The sequence below is a fragment of the Hyaena hyaena genome, unplaced genomic scaffold, assembly GCF_003009895.1.
Source record: "Hyaena hyaena isolate Hyena2069 unplaced genomic scaffold, ASM300989v1 scaffold_216, whole genome shotgun sequence".
NCBI lineage: Eukaryota > Metazoa > Chordata > Mammalia > Carnivora > Hyaenidae > Hyaena > Hyaena hyaena.
This window is the reverse complement of record NW_024080848.1, coordinates 1-13,335: the sequence shown is the minus strand read 5'-3', so window position 1 is coordinate 13,335 and position 13,335 is coordinate 1.

Below are 13,335 nucleotides of genomic sequence, written 5' to 3'. Positions count from 1 at the left end.
ATGTCCATAGGTAGGGACCACCTCAGACCCTACAATGACTTTACATTAAAAGACCTTTCTGAAAGGTCTTTTATAGCTATCCATTTATTCAGCATTTGCTTCTAATTCACTGTTAATATAATAGGAGGCAAAAGAAAAACTATCCACAGATATTAAATCTACTGGGCAATGCTGTTGTTTTAAATATAAAATTATATTTGGCAGTATTTACTACTTTAACCTACCTTCCTAACTTTTTGCACATGCAGAAATCACATTATTGGCAAAAAAAATTAAATATTTTTTGTGAAGTTTCAAATGGCTTCAATGTAAAATGGTACAGAAATATTGCTACCTCCCATAATGTGAACATGACTTTTACTGGTCCATATTTTCTAACTTAACAGAAATCCTTTTGTTCGGGTATTCTATTTGCTCTCCTGCTTCTGTGTTTTATTCCCAAGTTTTGGAAATCAACTTTTGTTAATAACATAAAATGCTCTCTTTTTACCTCTGCTAGTCTGTGTCAGTTATTTCTTCCTCAATTAACCTTCTCAAGAAGTTCTCAGCAGACTCTTCCCGTCCTTCTGAGACATTTTACAATACTACCACCTCTGACCAGAATCTGGAGTCAAAGATCTTACGCAATCTAATCACTCTTGTTTTTATAATTATAGTTTAGATTATAAAACTCCTCGTAGTTCTCACAGGACTTATTTTCTGAGGCTAAGGTATTGAGGAAATAGTATGGTTCAGAGTAGTTACGTGGATACCAGAGACTTTTTCTTTCTCTCTGGGAGCCTTTGATGTTGCCTCAATGGAAAGAACAAACATGAAGGGGTGTATGTTCTATAGGTCTGAAAAAATTCTGGAGGTACCAAAGATACCCATACACAAATTTCTTAGAGTTATTCTTTAAAAGTAAGCATTTTAACTGAGAATATTTATTTTATGAGGGTGGAATTATCCCTTTACTGATTTGAAGTTCTGTTTTCACTCAATGATTTCATAAGGATATGGAAAATAAAAAATGGCAATACATGTTAAATATTCTGCAAAACATAATAATGTATAATGGAAAATATGATATATGTGTGTGCTCATTTTATTAACATAAATGCAAACTTGTAATACCATATAAATAAACATCCTTTCAAACATAGGGTTTCAAAATACGTAGATTTTCCAAAAGAAACCCCACTTAGTTCTTGAGGGATTTTCCAAAAGAAGTCTATACCAAGAAAATCTTTAAGTAATAATTCTAGTTCTCATGGACAAGTCATGTAACATCTCTAAACATCCATTTCCTCAGTTGTCAAATGAAGTTACCTTACAATGAAAAAAGTATGTTCACAATTATGTGGAACCATGTTTGTACTGTACCTGGTACGTACATCCAGTAAGTTTTTCTATGGCCTTGGACTTGGATTTCTTCTCATTGGAAACATATTGTCTAGAGTTCCTATATATCTTACCTAAGTTAATGCAATTCTGAGACATTTAAAGTGTTCAAAGAATGTGTATTTTGTGAATTAACACATATTTAAGCCTGGCTTTGTTAATAGCAAAAAGTGTAAGTACTTAAAGGATGTTCCTTTCATACATTTTGGTATTGGCTATATGATAGCCCTCAGGATTTTTCAAGACCTATAAACCTTATTTCTTTGAGGACAAACACATTCTGTCACAGTAGCAGGTGATAGAATTCATTCTAACTGAGTTGAATAGGCTAGGGGGGCAGAGAAAAAACTTCTTTGTTTACTCTTTGTTCTGTTGTTCATGCCATCATGTTTTACAAGTTCAGAGGTAAAAGGAAATAGAAAGCCTAAAAGAAGCCTTGATTCCTTAGTTTTGAAATCACAGTGAAGGCATATTTAGTTTAAGGTATGGTTAATTGTCATCTGATTTGATACTTGTCACTGTTCTTACTGACTCATTGGTTATTCATGTTGCTATTTAATTAGCTATTTTTTTCTCTCCTTTAGTAGAGAAATGAGAACTCTGGGGTATGAAAGAGAAAAACCTATGCATCTGGCTAAAAATCCCTTAAACTCTAAAAGCATAAATTTCATTTAAAAGATGAATATCACTTGCTATGGTTCTGCAAGTGGCACCAAGTCAGCTCAAATGTCTCTGTACTTGTAAAACGTTGGTGATTCAATGTCTCTATTTCATATGATCATTTTGAACACTAGCATGATTTCCTCCCCATGTTGTGGAATAAGAGAGAAAAGGCCAGGTCTGCCTTTGATTTGAACTACTCCTCTTTGGAAAAGGGCAGCTCATTTTAATTACTAGATATCCAGGTAGACCTGTTGGTCATTCAGCTTATGTTAGCCCTGAGTTGGAAGAAAGCTGTGCTGGTGAAGCATCTTTGGAACACCTTCCCTATGATACTTAAAAGATAGTTTTTCTCAAGAAGAAATAATAAAATGTTGCTAATATCACAGCTGTTCACATTCTCAGGGCTTGTCCACTCTGTGAAAATCAGGAGCTGAAATAAAAGGTGGGAGGGAAACCATGTTAACACACTGAGCTTTGGGTTTAAGGGTGATGTAGACAATAACCACATTTGAGACTGTACTGAAGTCATGTGTTCAAATTCCAGGAGAAATATATTCTGAGACACCTTGGAATTTATGTCGTTAGTACTTGTGTTACAATAGATAAATGAAGTGGAAAGTATACCTTATCATTGAAGGAATGAATGAAAGAAAAAATATTTTTCTCCAAAAGAGAATTATGTGAGGAGAATTTAGAGGCTCATTAAAAAAAATACTATTAAGATGCTGTGGGGGCGCCTGGGTGGCTTAGTGGGTTAAGCGTCCGACTTTCGCTTAGGTCATGATCTCACGGTTCGTGGGTTCGAGCCCCGCGTCAGGCTCTGTGCTGACTGCCAGCTCAGAGCCTGGAGCCTGTTTCAGAGTCTGTGACTCCCTCTCTCTGACCCTTCCCTTCTCACGCTGTCTCTCTCTCTCCTAGAAATAAGTAAAACATTAAAAAAAAAAAAAGATGCTGTGGTTACAAAGTTTCTCAAGAGATTCATGAAGTATTTTTGAGCAACAAGGGGTTATGGATTGGAAAATCTCTAATTTCATATGTAAGATTTAAAGAAATTATGGCTAATTCTATATATTTTCATTAAAAATCAGGTGATGAAATTGAGACTGATTTGACTAAAGGAATGTTTTTTTTTATTTTATAGTTCATTACTTTTTAAGTGTTTTTTTATTTTTGAGGGAGGGGTGGGGCAGAGAGAGGGAAACCAAAGATCTGAGGCGGGCTCTGCGCTGACAGCAGAGAGCCCGATGCCAGGCTCTCTGTAATTGTGTGTATGTGTGTGTGTGTGATGAAATCACCTGAAATCTACTTAGAAACTTTCCAAATTCAGTACCATATTAACTATGATCATTATGCTGTATGTTATTAGATATCTAGACACGTTCTTCCTATACAGTAGCCACTTTTTACCCTTAGACAAACATCTCCCATTTCTCCCAATGTTTTGTCTCTGATAATCACCTCTCTACTCTCTGCACCTAAATATTTGGCTTTTTTTGATTCTGCGTATAAGTGAGATCATTGTTTTTTGTTTTTTTTTTGTTCTTTTGCTTTTTTTAGATTCGACATATAAGTGAGATCATTGGTTTTTTGGTTTTTCTTTGTGTGGCTAGCTTATTTCATTTAGCATAATGTCTTCCGATTCATCTGTGTTGTTACAAATGGAAAGATGTCTTCTATTTTTAAGGCTGAATAATATTCTATTGTATTTGTATACTACAGTTTCATTATTCATGTGTTGATGAACACAGGTCTTTTTCATATTTTGGCTATTTGGAATAATGCTGCAATGAACAGGGGGGTACAGTTGTCTCTTCAAGGTACTGATTTCATAACTTTTGGATACATACTCAGTAGAGAGATTAGTTTCTGAAGAACCTCCATGCTATTTTTCTTTTTTTTTTTTTAATGTTTTTTATTTATTTCTGAGAGAGAAAGAGAGACAGCATGAGCAGGGGAAGGTCAGAGAGAGAGAGGGAAATGCAGAATCTGAAGTAGGCTCCAGGCTGTGACCTAGCTGTCAGCATAGAGCCCGATGCGGGGGTTGAACCCACGAACCGTGAGATCATGACCTGAGCTGAAGTTGGATGCTTAACCGACTGAGCCACCCAGGCTCCCCTCCATGCTATTTTTCATAATGGCTAAACTAGTTTACATTCTCCCCAACAACATATAGGGGTTCCTCTTATCCACATCCTCATCAGTATTCATTATTTCTTATCTTTTTGATGCAGTCACTCTGACAGGTGTGAGGTGATACCTCATGGTGGTTTGGGCTTGTATTTCTGTGGTGGTTAGTGATGCTGAGTATCTTTTCATACACTTGTGGACTGTTTGCATGTCTTCTTTGGAAAAATGTTTGTTTTTTTCAGATCCTTTTCCCATTTTTTAACAGGGTTCCTTGTGTTTATTTCTGAGTTGAATGAATTTGTTATACATTTGGGCTATTAACCCCTTATCAGCTATATGGTTTGCAAATTTTTCCCTGACAAAAGAAAAACTTATTTTTAAACATTTTTAACATTTATTTATTTTTGAGAGACAGATCATGAGCAGGGGAGAATCAGAGAGAGGCACACAGAATCGAAAGCAGGCTCAGACTCTGAGCTGCTAGCACAGAGCCCGACATGGGGCTCGAACCCATGAACTTTAAGATCATGACCTGAGCCAAAATCAGACGCTCAACCGACTAAGCCACCCAGACGCCCCAAGAAAAACTTAAGAAGCCAAAATTTCCCATATGAAAATCTATCTCGATTTCTATTCATTGTTTTGAATCAAATGAGAATAATTCCAGGTAAAATAGAGGTTCACACATATGTGTTATTATATATTAATATATTTAATTGTATATTTATTATAGATATGTAATTACACATGTATGTCGGTACATCTGTGTTTGTGTGTGTGGGAGAGGGAGATGGAGGCAAAACATTTATGAGATACTTATATCCCTAAGAGAATTTTAAAAATCATTATCTAAAGATTTGCCATAAAGTTTAAGTTTAATAAAATGTAATTTCATTAAAAGAAGTTGAGGTGAACTCACTATACTTGTGTGTAACTAAGTATCCATTATGCTACATAAACCAAAGCAGTCCTGGGGAAGCTCTTCTGCCAGGTTCTTTGTGGTTTTTCTCTACTGTGAGAGGGTAATGTAAAACCACTCATAATGAGTTAGCATTGCATATGCAATTATCAAATAAAAACTTTGATATCAAGTTCGACCACTGATAAAGTGTGTATATGTTTGAAATCTGTGTAAAAATTTAACATTTCTATTTTGCATCATTATATTTCCACCAATTATGAGTGGTTATTTATTGTCAACTACTAATACAACTAAATAATTTTTAAATGTTTATTTATTTATTTATTTTGAGAGAGGGAGAGAGATTGAGAGAGAGAAAGAGAGAGAGAGAGTGCATGTGCACAAGCAGGGAAGAAGGCAGAGGGAAGGAGAGACAGAATCCCAAGCAGGCTTCACACCATCAGCGCAGAGCCAGATGTAGGGCTCGAACTCACAAACTCAGAGATCTTGAACTCTGAGCCCAGATCAAGAGTCAGACGCTTAAGCAACTGAGCCACCCAGAAGCCCCTAATACAACTAAATATATCTTATTTATATTCCATGTTATCTAGTTCAGCTTGTCATTCTTCTCTCTATGTCCTTCCCAAGTTACTGGTCTAGACTCAATTCTCTGTTCTTGTTAAGAAAATTTTCTGGGGCGCCTGGGTGCCTTAGTCGGTTAAGCGTCCGACTTTTGCTTAGGTCATGATCTCGCGGTTCGTGGGTTCAAGCCCCGCCATCGGGCTCTGTGCTGACTGCCAGCTCAGAGCCTGGAGCCTGTTTCAGAGTCTGTATCTCCCTCTCTCTCTGACCCTCCCCTGCTGGTGCTGTCTCTGTCTCTGTCTCTCTCTCTCTCCTAGAAATAAATAAAAAAAAAAATAAAAAAAAAAAAAAAAGAAAATTTTCTTTACAGGGTATACAGTATAACTTTCCAGATAAGGTGATTTCAGTTTACAAGGGATCTTTTGTAGAAAATAAAAAGCCAGTGTGGTACATGAGCTTTGAGAAACACAGACATGTGGAAAACCAGAGGATAGTTTATCATTCTAGGGAGGAAGACTTTTAGTACCTCTGTTAAACTGCAATCTTTTGTAGCATCAAAGCCTGTCAGGGCTATCAGGCCTATCAGCATTTGCCCACAATTTAACTTTCCCATCTGAATTCCCTTAAGCAATGGAAGTAACTCTTCAACCTATTTTCCACCAACTTAGTGACCAACCAAGCCATCGGTGAATCAAATAAACACACTAAAGAAACAAGACAAAACAAAACAACAACAAAAAAGAATTCTAAAAGTAAGGGCCAGGAATGGTGTGTTTGATTTGTTTGCCTAGGAGAGAAGACCTGCTTAACACAGAGAGCTGGGGAATAAGTGGATGACGAGCTGTAGGGTCCTCAGAAATATGGTAAGCCATGGTTATGGGGGCGGAAGATATATTTATACAAATATGCTATGCAGTTCAGCCTTGCGCAAATAGTAGTTGAGCATACTGGAGTCTGTAAGTCTCTTTGAACATTCCTATCATTCATCAAAAGGGCAACTTTGTCTAAAGGAATGTTGTTTAGCTACAGCAGTGCTTAAAAATATTTAGATGTGAATCCTTTTTAATATTTCATAGAAGCTAAAGCACTGTTAATTGTCTTAAAACCTACCCACTTCACTCACTTGCATACCTGCTTGGCCCCCGAGGGCATGCACATCTTCAACTTTCAACAGCTTATCCCTTGTTGAATGGATATCAAGTAACTCCAAAAGTTATTACTGTCCCCATTTAACTGATGAGGAAGCACACCTGGAGATAGATGTCAGATAACTTGCCCAATGTCGTATAGCTCAACATCCAAATATAAGTTAGTCAAAGCATAGCCCTCCATTATTTACTCTTCCTACTTTAAAATAATCCCCATAAGTAAGACTAGCAGTACATGTCCTGGATGTTATTAATGACAGGCAGGCACAAGGACAATGTTTTGATTTTGTGTAAAGGCAAACAGTTAGGATTAAAAAAATAACAACAACAACTTGCAATACCTTTTACCCATCCATTTCGATCCCAGTGTAAACAGTATTGACTGGGGGCTCTCACTCTGTTTTGTCACTTACTAACAATAGCTGTAAAAAGAGTGTGCAGATTGTGCCTTAAAAGCATGGGCACCATTTGAAAATATTTTGATCATTTTGTTTTATTCTATTCCATTCCATTTCTTTATTTTATTTTGAGAACAGCTTTCTGTTAACTTCAATTTTGCACTTAAGTTATATTGACAATGTCTAGCCTTTTTACCTGTGTTAACTTTAAAGTAAGCAGCAGTGTAATCAATTTTAAGTGGGAAAATATCACAGGATGATGGACGGTGGTAGGAAGACAAAGTATGGTTGATAATCTCCCTTCCTTGCAGGGTTCAGAAAGAGCCTTGTGCTTCCTTGAAGGGCCTATGTGGTAGAGTTTCACAGCAAATGTTCTCTTTCATCTTATTTAAGTTCTGTTTGCCTTGCCTCCCGTATTTGCTCATGAAGATAAGGTTAAGACCTCTGAAGAGGCCACTCTATCCCAATTACTTACCCAGCCTCCCCTCTTTCCTTTAAATAGTTTGCACTTAGCTGTGGACAGTGTTTTGGGGTCATTATCTCCTTGATGGATGAACCCAGGGACAAACAACTAATTTCTTATTTGGATTCTAAAAGGTTGATGAGAAAGGCTTTGCATGTTTTGAATTTATCCACAAACCAGATCTTGCCGCAAAACACACACATGCCCTGTGTCAGTTTTTCCTTTTTCAATCTGGTTTTTCTCAAAAGGTTCTTCCCCCAGCCACATAGTTTCCTATTGTCTCAAGTCGCCTTAAAGCTTCTGACTCCAACCCAAAGGCTGCCTGGTCTCTCATTCCTTTGTGTTTTAAAGAAACTTTAAGCATCTGTGTTTAGTTTTGTGAACAGCTCTATATAGGCACACGCTTTACTCCCTTGACTTCACTCTTGAATCCCTTGCCCAAGTTTTGACTCTGAATTGTTATAATGTTTGGCCTGTAACTCCATTTCTATCCTGCCTAGTCCTTGAGAGTTATGTGTCTCAGGCCTGATGTTCTACTTCCAGATGCTGATCTTATAACTAAGTCCTCATTACTGGGACCATTGAGAGAATTATTTTACTTCTCCATGATCTGCATTTGGTCTGTTTTCATTGATGGGATTTTTTGTATAGGACGTAGTGTAACAGCAAGGCAGCCATTTTATATGTGTAATCATCAGCACCATCATCTGCATTTGGTCTGTTTTCATTGATGGGATTTTTTTTATAGGACGTAGTGTAACAGCAAGGCAGCCATTTTGTATGTGTAATCAAAATTAAGTGATTGTTAGGGCATTGATGTGTTTTGTCGGATTTGTCAATCTGAAGGTTATTATCAACAGGCGGCTCTGAATTCTTTATGCAATGGAAACTAAAACATCCTATAGGGCTTGTCTTCCATGTTCCTCCATGATAACCAGTTCACTTTGAGATTGCCAGCTCCTTGAAGCTTTTGGACAAACAATGGGAAAGACATGTAAAGGCTCTCTCATTTAGATATAACTCAAGAGGCAAAGCATTACCTGAAGCTCTGTGTGGGGCAAATGGTTTCATCTGGGGTTTGTTCTCTAAACAATTTGTAGATGGTTGTGTTCAGAATTCCCAGCCCTCATCAGCCGACAGCACACATGTGGAAACATAGAGGCTATGACCTTCAGATCCACTCCAGAAATACAAACTTGGTCTCTAAGTTTAGAGAGGAAATACTTCCCTCTCTTTAGCCAGAAACTGGACTGATGTTTTATCCAGGTCACACTTACGTCCGCGCTGTCCCAACTGGCAGGGGAAAAAATGACCTCCCGGGTAATATGTGCGTCATGAAGACTTAACTGTGTCCTTGGTCCATGGAGCACAAGCTCACTTAAAGTGCACAGAACCTTAGAATTTTTTTAAGCTGTAGAACATGATCCCAAACAAGTGGAAGTTATTGGTAATTGGTGAAATTGTTGATCATTTGTCCATGAGAAGTCAAACAAGAAACACAATTAATTTAGAGGGGCAGTGGAGGTGCCTCTTTTTTATTACATTAGTTTAAAAGCAAACGTGTTTTTTTTTTATGACTACATGTCAAAAGTCACTAACCTTCCCAACACTTTGATCATATAAACTTAAATATATAATTTTTTTAAATCAAAGAAATAGTATTTTGTGTGTGGAAAAGCTAGATACTTTCATGCAATCTTTGCATTATATCACTGAAACTCAGAAATAATCTAAATATGCAAAATGGGGAATGACAAAGCTCTTGTAAGAGCAATGGAGTGTTTTACAACAGTTGAAAAAGGAAATTATTAAGACTTTGAAACAACATGGAAAACTAGCTGCAGTGTGGTGTTAATTGGGAAAAAGAAAAGTAGGAAAATCTATGTATGTTCTGCTAATAATTAGGTCAAAACGTGTTGTCTGATGACTACTGAAGATATTTTTGCTTGATAGGTATAATTATTGGTTGCTATATATGTCTTCTCTGGACTGTGACTTTCTTGCAGGAGTGAACATACTTTACTATTATCTACAAAACCAAGACCTAGCACATAATAAGGGTAGTTAGTATTTATCAGTTAATCCATTAAAAGATAACAAAAAATAAAATAAAATTACAAAATTATACTTAATATCTGAGCAGAAGTCTATAAAAACAATGCATTCAGAAAGCTAAGGACTTGAAGGAATCATGGAACCATATTATATATATATGTATATATATATATATGATGATGATCATATATATATATGATGATATATTGATTTCTGAATTCCCATAATTAAAAAAGGAATTGTGCCATCGACACAAATGAGCAGTGTCAGCAATATGTAACAGTATTGAAATGCAAAGGAAGAAAGCACTCATTTGTTTAATAATGAGAAAATTTAAAGATGTACATCTTCACTAAAATTCAATTACATGTGTCCATTTTGAGGTCTCTATCATTTGGAATGAGATGACAAAAATGATACATTTCTAATTACTTATCATAGAATAAAGGCCTTTCATGATCTGGCCTGTTCTCTAGTCTCTAACACAAAGGCCACTACACTTTTTGAATGATGTGAGTCCTGTACAACTCTGGGACTATTGGAACATTCACATTGTAATCCTTGTGAGTTGAACTCCTGGAGATGTACTGTGACCAACCCATGTGGCCACACTGATGGCCTTGGTCAGTTGTCATCTCTTACCACATGTCCAGCCATATCTGTTTACATACCCCAGGTAAAGGCACTGAGGTACCTATTCCCTATGAACCATCATCCACCACCACCCCTCCTCCCATCTAATAATAAAGGCTGTCATTTTTTGAGCACTTACTATGTACAGAATAAGAGCTTTATAAGCATTATGGCAGCGTTTTTCAAATTGTTATATTAGCTCTCCATTTTATAGATGTGAGAGACAAGAAAGTTTTCTGAGTCCCACAACTATAAAATAGCAAGTATGGGATGTAAATTCAGGGGTGCTTTGTTCTGACCAGGTCACTTAATCTCTCATACATCATCCCTCTCCTGTGCCATTTCTATGCTCTTCCTTGACTTGCCAGACTGACCTGATAAGCACTAAATCTTCAGAGCCCTCTCCCCCCACCAACTCTTGCCAAAGCTGACTCAAGTATTCTTTCTCTGTATCCCTTAATAACACTCTTTGTTCTCCAGAACATTCTAGCCAGCACTTAACAAACTGGATATAACCAGTGATTTTCCTTTTCATGTTGCTGTTAGATCATGGGCCTATCAAGAACAAGAATTATATACTTCTTGGGGCGCCTGAGTGGCTCAGTCAGTTAAACATCCAGCTTTGGCTCAGGTCATGATCTTACGGTTCATGGGTTCTAGCCTCTTGTTGGGCTCTGTGCTGATGGCTTGGAGCCTGGAGCCTGCTTTGGATTCTGTGTGTGTGTGTCTCTCTCTGCCCCACCCCCCAGAAATAAACATTACAAATTTTTAAAAAATAATTATATACTTCTTCAGGAAAAAAATAAAGGGGTGCCTGGGTGATTTAGTCAATTAAGCATCTAACTCTTGATTTTGGCTCAGGTCATGATCTCACTGTGGTGAGATCAAGCCCTGTGTTGGGCTCTGTGCTGGGTGTGAAGCCTGCTTGGGATTCTCTCTCTCTCTCCCTCTCTCCTTCTCTTCCTCTCCCTCTCCCCACCCCCCACTCTTGTGGGCACATGTGCTCTTTCTCTCTAAAAAAGGGAAAAAAAATTAAAGACTATATCTTGTTCATCCCTGGTTCACTTATGCTCAGCACATGCTTGAAACCTGAAATTGTTATCCAGTGAATGTCTGGAAGAATAAAATAATGAATGGCTTAACCACATCTTATGTTCTCAATACATGGATGTAGTACCAAGAAATCATCATGTATATGATTTGGGCTGTGATTAGAAACCGGGACAAAATTGTAGCCATTTATCTAACAGCTGCAGCAAGCACGAGTTCTTGGTAAGAACACTGGGACTCGGTACCTTGGCAGATTCATTGTCTTTTTAAAATAGTGCTTTAATCATGGCCCTTACCTGCTTCAAACCTGTCTGTGACTTGTTAGTCCATTCTTTATTAAGGCTGAATTCCTCAGTATGGGTGTAAAGGCCCTCCATAATATGGATCAAACCACAATACTGTTCATCCTGTTTCAACGTTTACCTTTAATGCTAAGCAGGCCAGTGACTACTCTCTAATATATCATGCTTATACCACCCAGGGTTCTTACTCAGTTCACCTCCCTCACCCCAGAATACCCTCTGTATGTTTCTTTCCTGCAAAATTATTAACAGACACCATGCATTTCTCTTGTTGTTTAGAACCACAAGACCCTGAGCTCCCACTATGTTCCAGGATTTATTCTGTGTATTTTATAAACATCTTATTAGAAAAAAATTATAGATTCCTTTTGGTTAATGACAAAGGAGAGAATCTTTCAAGAGAGACAGAGAGACTTGATTAAAGTCAAAAATTGGTTTCTAACAATAAGTTTGTCTGTCCAACTTAACAGTTATTCAGATAACGCATTGTTGTATATGAGCAGAAGACAGCAGAGAATTAGTTCTGTGCTTGGGTACTTCATGTGGCTTTCATATTTAGTGTATAGTGTATGTGAATAACAGTTTTTACTGAGAGCTGGTGCCTCTGTGATTCTCTGTGTTTGGTCTACTGACTATCCCATGTCAAAAGACTTCGACACTATATTTAGCCCAACACTTTGCTAATGTCTGCTGGTGGTTATAAAGGGAAACATGGAAAAAGAGTTTGAATCGGTAGGCATAAAAAATAGAAATTATGGGCCCTGCTCAGAGGACCGTCATATATAAAGAATAACACCCAGTTTGGCTTTACTTGGAGAATATTGCTCAATCATTTCACCGTTTATAAGAATAATAACAAAATGGGATTTTCATATTATGACTTAAACGTTGAGGGGTCCCACTGTGTCTTAGGAAAAGAATAAAAACACATGTGTCACAAGACTAACTGAAAACAGAAATCTCATATCTGTTCATGTTCAGAGTCACTTTGCTGACACTGTGCTCCTGAGTTTGGATTTCCTTGGAGAGCAGAAGTTGGAAAGTAAAAGGTGAACTTTTCCAGTAACATTTGGTTTGAATTTATATGCAATTAAAATTCTTATGTTATGGTAGTAATATTTTCTTTTTCTTTCTTTCTTTCTTTCTTTCTTTCTTTTTTGGTTTCAGAAATACTAGATGTTTCTGATACACTTAGCAAAGGCCTCCCTTTTCCTATAGTGTCTAAGTATTCATTCAGATTGATTAAAACTAAAAGGCCAGAAAGAAGAAAATGGGAAAATCTGCCCAAAAAAGATTGCCTTCCTTATCTCTCCACAGGTAGTTCTCGGGATTATTTAAGAAGTGGAGGATTGTTCTGCCATTGTTATATTAGGTGGTTAATAAATAAATGTATCACAAATTTTGGATATGAGTGTCTGAGAAGGGTTAATAAAAACGGTTGGTTCTTTAGTTGCATCATGTGATGCTAAGAAGCATTTTTTTTTCAAGTTTCCAATTGTTTGATAAATATCATGTCTTTTTATTTTTTTTATTTTTATTTTTTTTTACAAATAGTTTATTGTCAAATTAGTTTCCACATAACACTCAGTGCTCATCCCCACAAGTGTCCTCCTCCATGCCCATCCCTCCTCCC